The sequence below is a fragment of the Macaca mulatta genome, chromosome 1, assembly GCF_049350105.2.
Source record: "Macaca mulatta isolate MMU2019108-1 chromosome 1, T2T-MMU8v2.0, whole genome shotgun sequence".
In the NCBI taxonomy this organism is placed as follows: Eukaryota; Metazoa; Chordata; class Mammalia; order Primates; family Cercopithecidae; genus Macaca; species Macaca mulatta.
Genome location: NC_133406.1, coordinates 80131517 through 80141268, shown reverse-complemented (window position 1 = coordinate 80141268; position 9752 = coordinate 80131517). Strand labels below are relative to the sequence as shown.

The 9752-nt window shown below is 36.5% G+C and overlaps 1 pseudogene; it reads left to right on the top strand.

Moving 5' to 3' along the window:
- The first annotated feature begins 1518 nt into the window (after positions 1-1518).
- On the top strand, positions 1519-3842 carry LOC100425469 (glutamyl-tRNA(Gln) amidotransferase subunit A, mitochondrial pseudogene; annotated as a pseudogene).
- The last annotated feature ends 5910 nt before the right edge of the window (positions 3843-9752 follow it).

Below are 9752 nucleotides of genomic sequence, written 5' to 3'. Positions count from 1 at the left end.
TTCACCCTGACTTGGCAACCCATTCATTGTGGGATGACCTTTATAAAATTATGATGATGTCGGGGGAAAGGAGGGAAAGTTTCAAGGATGCTAGGCGGCTGGTGATTTCTGCTTCCACTGGCAGCAAACAAAAAAATACATTGAGGAAAGATCTGATTTTTCTTGTGCCATTTGAAAGCTGTACATACTTATGTCCAAAAGGAAGTTTGCTTTCACATCCACTAATAACAATGGCCTTCAAAAATGTGACATTTTTTTCTCATTGTGCCACCGTGAGCTATGGTCACCCAAAAAGGGTGAAAATCATTCATATGAGATAAAGGGTTAATAGCTGAGATTTTAATCCTCTCTAAAAATTAGTTTTAACTTGTTGACTTCTTAAGGTTTAAATGTTATTTTTTAGTAGTTACACGTGAAATAATATTCAGAAAGCATCCAAAAGTGAGTTCTTTTCCTCCAACACTGTCTTCCTATCCTTCAGTCCCCGTCTCCAGAGGCAGCCACCTAAGAAATTTGTTGATATTCTTCCATAAATAGTCTACATTTATAACACTTGCATATATATAAACCTTTAAAAATTAACTAACAACAGCATATCAGCAGTTTTGCTTGAGGCTATTTCATACCGGTACAAGTAGGAGCTCTGATGTTTTTATGATATGAGAAGCCCCAGCCTTCTGTGGAAGAATTGGGTCTGGAACTGTGTAGTTCTTAATTTCTCTTCTACTCCCTTTCTTCAACCCCCAGTTATTTTCCTTTGCTCCCAAAATACCCAAAGGCAAGAAAGACATTCTCAGTGTAATTTTTGTATTAGTTAGGGTTTTAGCCAGGCTGCTATAACAAATAAACTTCAAGATATAATGGCTCAACTGAGATAGAAGTTTCTCTCTTCCTTCTATCACTGTACAGGAGGAGGTAGTCCAGGGCTGCCAGGTGTCAGTGAAGTCCTCTACTTAGAGCTCCCATCTCAGAGTCCAAGGCAGATGATAATTCTTGTTATTTCACCAGCAAAGGGAAATCAAAGAGAAAGAGTCAGGGAAGTACTTACACATTTCTTTTCAGGGGTACAACTCGTAGGTGGCACATATCATTTTTTCACATTCTGTTGTTCAGGGTTTATGCACATGGCCACATAGGCTGCCAGCTGAAACTCGGGAGTTCTGTTATCAAAGCAGGGAGGATGGATATTATATGGTCCCAGTTGGGGGTGGGATGGTGTCTTGTTCTATATCCTGGCTCCAGGACTAGGGTTGACCCCCAGTGGAAAAGGGAACACTGGAAAAAGCTGAAAGAATCGTTTTTTGGTAAGAAACCCTATAAAACTTCAGGTCCAGGTGACATAGTTCAATGCTGCACTGAACTGTGGTGGAAAAGGAGCAACTGTCCATCATCTCTTCCTGGAACACATGGGTATCTACCAATGGAGAAAGGAATTTACATTCTAGCAAGGAGAGACAGAAAATAAACACAATTCAGTACATTAGGTAGCATGTTTGATAAGTGCTGTGGAGATATACCATGAGGAAGGAAAATAGAGAATTGGGTGGTGGGGATTGTTGTGGTTTTGAAAGAACAGCTTGTGAGGGCCTTTCTGAGAAAATGATTTTACGAAAAGGTCTGCAGGATGAGAGTGTGAGCTATGCAGACATCTGCAGGAAGTGCATATTTGGACAAAGGGAAGAACAAATGCAAAGGCCTGAGAATGAGAACATGCTCAGTCTGTTTGAGTAACAGAAGAGCAAGGAGACCAGTATGGCGGGGGCAGAGTGAGGGGGAGATGAGGAGGTGATGATGAGAGGGGAGGGAAGCCTATAGCATGGGGCCTTGGAGGCCATTGTAAGGATTTTGGCTTTTGTGTGGAGTGAGATGAGAAGGCAATGGAGGATTTTGCAAAGAGGGGACATGATCTGACTTACTTTAAACTGTCTTTCTGGTCTATGTTGAAAAGTGACCGTAGGAAGGCAAAGGATATTTATTTAGGTGAGGAATGATTTGGTTTAGGAGATGTAGTAAGAACATTGCATTCAGGATGCACTTTGAAGGTGGAGCCTACAATATGATGACGGATTAGATGTGGAGAGTCAGAGAAAGAGAGGGATCAAGACTGACTCTAGGGTTCCTGGCCTGAATAACTGAGGCAATGGAGCTGCCATTTCCTGAGATGCAGAAGGCACAATAGAGAGTGGATTCTGGAGAATGATTAGAAGAAGGTCAGGTTTTTGACATGTTAGGCTTCAAATGGGTATTAGACATCCAAGCGATATAATCTGAAACCCTGGGTTTAGCTGTACCTTTAGTCAGATACATTTCTTGAATTTTCTAGGTCTGTGAGCCAATGTAATTTTTTTTTTGCACTAGGGTTTTTGCTTTAACTGCTGCAGGCAAAAGTCCTGATTTATTTACTATCTTATCTGTTCATTGTCTGCCTCCTTTTCAGGTCTATACTATGGAAGTTCACTGTGATCATCCATGTCTTTCTTTATTATCTGTCTTAGGTTGTAATCCATGAAAAGGCAAGAGCTAAAACTGTAACCTTCTCTTATAGCTCCTCCTAAGTTTCTCTCTCTCTCTCTCTCCCCCTTCCCACTCCTTCCCTCTGTGTGTGTGAGGGAGAGAGAGTGTGTGTGTGTTTTGAGGAAAACCATTAATATATTATTAATGATGATAATTCAATTTAAAATACATTTACTGAGTGTTGAATAAGACAGTGTCTGCCTTCAGGAGCAAAGAAGACAGATACATTAACATATAGTTATAATGCAATGTGTCATGAACTATAATAGGAGTATGGGAATACAAATCAGAGGAAAATTAAACCTGTTGGTTTCAAACCAAGCTATGGCTTACTTTCATGTCATGGTCTCATTTCCCTGGTGAATTTGATGGATCTGCCAGGAATCTTAACCAGATGTGTGGATGATGCAGCAGTTGTGTTGGGTGTACTGGCTGGACATGACCCCAAGGATTCTACCACAGTACAAGATCCTGTTAAACCATTCATACTTCCCAGTTTGACAGATGTAAACAAACAATGTATAGGAATTCCAAAAAATATCTTGTACCAGAATTATCAGTGAAGTACAATCTCTTCAGTCCAAATTTGCTGACCTCTTTTAGTCTGTGAGGGCCAAAGTAATTGAAGCATCCCTTCCTCACACCAGTTATTCAGTTGTCTGCTACCATGTATTGCACACATTGGAAGTGGCATCAAATATGGCAAGATTTGATGGGCTACGATATGGTCACTGATGTGAAATTGATGTGTCCAGTGAAGCCAGGTATGCTGCAACCAGACAAGAAGGATTCAATGATGTGGTGAGACGAAGAATTCTCTCAGGAAACTTTTTCTTGTTTAAAAAAAACTATGAAAATTTTTTCATCAAAGCACAGAAGGTGAGACACCTCATTGCTAATGATTTTGTGAACGCTTTTAACTCTGGAGTAGATGTCTTGCTAACTCCCACCACCCTGAGTGAGGCAGTACCATACTTGGAGTTCATCAAAGAAGACAACAGAACAAGAAGTGCCCAGGATGATAGTTTCACACAGGCTCTAAACATGGCAGGATAGCCAGCAGTGAGTATTCCTGTTGCACTCTCAAACCGAGGTTTGCCAATAGGACTGTAGTTTACCGAATGTGCATTTTGTGACCTGCAGCTTCTTACAGTAGCCAAATGATTTGAGAAACAAGTACAGTTTTCTGTTATTAAACTTCAAGAGCTCATGGATGATTGTCCATCAATCCTTGAAAATGAAAAGCTGGTCTCTGTCTCTGTAAAACGGTAGAGAGAAATATATAATGCAAATTAAAATGACTTTTAGAGATTCTAAAAAAAAAGAAATTAGAAATTATTGCTTGCATTTTTAACTTGGTGATGGTTATCCTTTTAGACATGGAACCATAAAGATGTAAAATTTACAGAAGGATTAACTTAGTCTGCAAAGCATAGAGGTTAATTCACAGCTAAGATAATACAGAAATTTGTCAAGGACAGAATATGGTAAAACCTGTAAGAAGCAAAGGCAAATTATCGATTGACTTTGGACTTCATCATCTCTTTTTATTTCCTCCCCCTTTTTATGACATTTAAAATGTAATTAAAATGTTCTGAGAGTGTTTCTAGCATGTATTTTGATCTTGACTTGGGTCTAGCTTAATAGTCCAACTTTTGAGTGTCATAGATTAAAAAATATTAGGGCTAGAAGTAATCCCTCTTTTCCTTGCTATGCCTATCACCCTTACTTGATGTCTGCTAACACCTACAGTCTATACAATTGTCTTCTAAAGTGTACCCATGGATGCCAGTTCTATGGAATACTAACAGTTATCTGGGAAAAAGGCCTGGGCCAGTCAAGTAAGTTTCCTTCCTCAGGACCTGTGGAGTCTTTTGCATACTAATGTACACAGAGAATGTCCAAGATGGAACTGAGGGTGGAGAGTGAAATATGGTGTGTACAATATTCAGGGTTTCCCCAAATGATTTATATTTGCTAACAAATGATGGGTAGTCTTGGATTTTTCTCTGCTTTATGTTTGTGTCTCAGTGAAATTTTGTGTTCTATCACACTCAGTACTTAAATGGCAGTGTTTTTGGTTTGTTTATTTGCTTTAAGTAAAAAATTAGTTTAATTTTTGAAGCAAAGTAAAAATTGTAGCTTGCCTTACTTTTAAAAACAGCTTTATAGAGGTGTAGTTGGTATAACTTAAATGTACATATTTAAAGCATAAAATTTGCTAAGTTTTGATGTATGTATGTAATTGAGAACTCATTATCGCAATCAAGATAATGAACATCTTCGTCATTCCCAAAGTTTTCTTGCATCTTTTCCCTTCTTCCTGATCTCTTTTGCCTACCCTCTCCATATCCCCAGGATCATGTGCTTTCTGTCAAATAGATTAGTTTCTGTTTTCTAGTATTTTCTATAAATTGAATCAGAGTATGTACTTTTTCTTTTTTTTTTTGGTATGATGTCTTTTACACAGCATAAGTATTTTGAGATTTATCCATGTTGTTGCATTTTCAATAGTTAATTCTTTCTCACCATTGAATACTGTTCCATTGTATGGTTATATCACAGTTTGTTTATTCATTAATGTGATGATAGCTCTTTGGTTTGCTTCCAGTTTCTTGCTACTCCAAACGAAGCTGCTATGAACATTTGGGCACAAGTCTTTATATGTACACATGTTTTCATTCTCTTGGAACTACCCCAGGCATGATCATAATAGGTGTACGTTCATATGTTTAAGAAACTGCCTAACTGTTTTTAAAAGTAGTTCTGCCATTTTGACATTTCTGTCAGCAGTATAGAGTTCCACTTCTTTCACATCTTTGCCAATACTTGGTATGGCCAATAATTTTAATTTTAGTCATTCTGATAGACGTGTAGTGGTATTTACCTGAAGTTTTAATTTGCATTGTCTTGATGACTAATGATGTTGACCCTCATTTCATGTGCTTATTTGCTATGCTTATATCTTCTTTAGTGAAGTGTCTGTTCAAATATTTTGCCTATTTAAAACATATTAGGTTTTGATTATTGAGTTTTGAGAGTTCTTTGTGTATTCCAATGCAAATTCTTTATCAGATACATGATTTGCAAATTTTTCTTCTAGTATTTGGTTTGTATTTTAATCTTTTAACAGTGACTTTTGAGAACAGACATTTTAAATTTAGTTAAAGTTCAATTTGTCAATTTTTTTCTTCATGGATCTTGGTTTAGTGTCATATCTAAGGGTTATCTTTGACAAATCCAAGGTCACAAAGATTTTCTTTTATGTTTTCTTCTAGAAGTTATATAATTTTAGGCTTACATTTAGATTATGATACATTTTGAGTTAATTTTTGTGTATTATGCAAAGTTTAGCATAGACCAAAGTTTACTTTATTTGCACATAGATATCCAATTCTTTCAGCACCATTTGATAGTAAAACTATCATTTGTCCACTGAATTGCCTTTGCACTTTTGTAAAAAAATCAGTGGTCCATATATGTATGGGTCTATTTTTGGGTTCTCTCTTCTGTTCCACTGATCTATTTGTGTGTCTGTTTGACAATACTACATTGTCTTGGTTAGTGTAGCTTGAGGGTCAGCAAACTTTTTCCATAATGGGTCAGATAGTAAATATTTTAAGATTTGTGGGGCACATATGTCCTCTGCAGTGTGTGTGTGTGTGTGTGTTTCTAACAAGCATTTAAAAATATAAAAACCACTCTTAGCTTGAGGACTGTAAAAAACAGGTCATGGGCTGAATTTGGTCTGCAGGTCTTAATTTGCTAACTCCTGCTATAGTGTTATAATACATTTTGAAAGTGGGTTGTGTTAGTCTTCCAACTATGTTCTTTATTTTCAAAGTTGTTGTTGCTATTCTAGGTCCTTCACATTTCCATATGAATTTTAGAATCAGTTTTTCAATTTCTACAAAAAAGGAATTTGGGAATTTTGACTGGTGTTTCCTTTTGGGGTTGTGTTGATTCTCTAGGTCAATTTTGGGAGAAATGACATTTTCACAGTATTGAGTCTTCTGGCTCATGAACATGATATATCTCTCCATTTATCTAGGTCTTTGTTGATTTATCTCAGTGATTAACACTGAACAGGTCTTGTGTACCTTTTGTCATACCTAACCTCAGGTATTTAATATTTTTTTAAGCTACTGTAAATAGTAGTGTCTTGCAGTTTTGAATTCTGTTTTTTGTTGCTTGTATAGAGAAATAAAATAGTTTTATGTGTTGATTTTATAAAATGCAACTCTGCTAAACTCGCTCACTAATCCTGATACCCTTTAAACATATTTCATAAGATTTTCTACATAGACTTTCTTTTTTTTTTTGAGATAGAGTCTCACTCTGTCACCCAGACTGGAGTGCAGTGGCACGATCTCGGTTCACTGCAAGCTCTGCCTCCCGGATTCATGCCATTCTCCTGCCTCAGCCTCCTGAGTAGCTGGGATTACAGGCGCCTACCACCACACCTGGCTAGTTTTTTGTATTTTTAGTAGAGATGGGGTTTCACCATGTTAACCAGGATGGTCTCAATCTCCTGACCTTGTGATCCGCCCACCTTGGCCTCCCAAAGTGCTGGGATTACAGGCGTGAGCTACTGCGCCTGGCCTACTTAGACATTCTTGTCATCTGCAAACAAAAATATTTTTAGTTGTCCCTTCCCATTCTGGACAATTTTAATTTTTTTTTCTTGACTTTTGGCACTGGCCTTAACTTCCAGGACAATGCTAGGTAGAAGTGATGAAGGAAGACATATTTGTCTTTTCCTAATCTTAGGAGATGATTAGTTTGCTAGGGCTGCTATAACAAAATATTGCAGACTGGGTGGCTTAAACAACAGAAATGTATTTTCTCACAGTTCTGGAGTCTAGGAGTCTACGATCAAGGTTCTGGAAAGTTTGGTTTCCTCTGAGGTTTCTCTCCTTGGCTTGCAGATGGCCGCCTTTTCACATGGTCTTTCTCTGTATCCGTCTGTGTCCTATTCTCCTGTTCTTATGAGGGCTCCAGTCATACTGGATTAGGGCTTAGCCATGTGTCCTCATTTTACCTTAATTACATCTTTAAAAACCATATCTCCAAATACCCATGGTACATCTTAAGGTACCAATGGGTTAGGATTTGAACATATGAATTTGGAGGATGGGATGTAATTCAGCCTGTCATGGGGGAAAGCATTCAATCTTTCATCATTACGTATGATGTTAGCTGTAGGTTTTTTGTAGCACTGTTTCATGTTGTGGAAGTTCCCATCTATTCTTAGTTTGCTGAGAGTATTTATCAGGAATTAATGGAATTAATATTGAAATTTGTCAAATGCCTTTTTACATCTGTTGAGCTAGTATGATTTTTCTTAATTTGTTTATACTGTGCTTTTAGAATGTTATCCAACTTTGTATTCCTGGGATAAATTCTAATTGGTCATAATGGATTAACTTTTAAATATATTGTTGGATTCCATTTTCAGAGACGTGCTAGCTAATGAGACAATAAAACTAGAAAATGTAAGTGACATTTATACACAAAACATAAAAAAGGTCAAAACTAAAAGAATTATTTGAAAAAAAGTGTGCTGAATTTAAAACATGGAAGAAATAGACGTTGAAAATTTTATGCATAAAATAGAACTTCATATTGATAACACTAAAAATCATATATAATTGCTAAACTGTTTTAAAGATGTTTGCTGGGAAATATAGGATAATTATGTAGCAAAATAGCTGAAGCTACTTTGACATGTAGGTGTAACTGTATTTGGACACAATAGCTTGATGTAATTTTGAACTGGCTAATGAGATAAGACCAACTCAAAGAACAAATAAACTTAGCAAAGTGTTTTTCATTGAAATTTGACTTATACACTGATATTATTAACTTGCAATTCTTTTTATATATGTGCAACTTGAACATGATGGTGGTTTGAAGAATTAATTTTTTAAGCTTCACCGTTGACAATTATGATTAACTCTGAACTATATAAATCTGTGAAGGATTACAAAGTTAACAAGTATGTTTTAGAGTTTAAGTTTTGTATAGAAGTATGCTCTGATGTCACACTTCCAGTGAAAAGAAAATTTTCTGAAGTAGTTACCTAGATCAAGGAGCTTGGGCCAGAAGAAAAATCACTGCACTGTTTCCTTTATTGCAAAAGTCATGCTATGAAAAAAGCCTAAATAAACAATGTGCCAAGTGACACAATAAAAATTGTAAATTAAGTAAAGTGGAATGCATTACATTCTAGATTATTCTCTTTACTATGTGGTAACATGGAAGATGAATTACAAATGACTCATTACATATTAAGGCACAGTGATTGTAGAGCAGAAAAGTTGAGTGTGCTTGATTTATAGAATAAGCTCTTAATACTTCTGCAAGATAAGAAAAGTATTAGGTTTCATCTTCTTAAAGAGGTAAATTGGACATCTGAACTGCTCGTTTGTCTCATATCTTTGGTATTATAATGATCCTAATACTTCCATAAAAGGAAGGAGTACAGAATAATTGTCAGTGGCAGATAAGATCAAAGGACAAGAACAAAATTGGAAGCTTAGAAGAACAGAGATTTAAAGATTATTATGACATGTTCCATAATTTAACAATTTTCACCTAAGTCATGATCCTGATTATTTCAAAAATGTAAAATGTTATCACCAAACACTTGATGAATTTTGGCAGAATTTTTGCATTTTATTTTCTACTAAAAATATTCTTACATAGGGAGCCAGGCACCCTGTAATCCCAGCTCTTTGGGAGTCTGAGGCGGGCGGATCAAAGGTCAAGAGTTCGAGACCATCCTGGCCAACATAATGAAACCCCGTCTCTACTAAAAAAGTACAAAAAATTACCTGGGCGTGGTGGTGGGCGCCTGTAATCCCAGCTACTCCGGAGGCTAAGGTGGGAGAATCACTTGAACCCAGGAGGCGGAATTTGCAGTGAGCCGAAATTGCTCCATTGCACTCCAGCCCCGGCGAAAGTGCAAGACTCTGTCACAAAAAAAAAAAAAAAAAAAAAAAAAAAAAAAAAAAAAATTCTTACATAGGAAATTTATTGATCTGAAATCCATTCCTTTCATTGAGAGATAATTTAAATTTCATTATGACTTTATTGGGAAAAGTTGTTGGAGTGGTTACTGATGGATTGAAAATAAATATCAAAAATAAAATATTGCTTTCTTCATTTTGAATAAAGTTCCAACATAAATATGCTAAGCTTGCTAAAATTCCTTTTAAAATCACTTCTAATCCTCC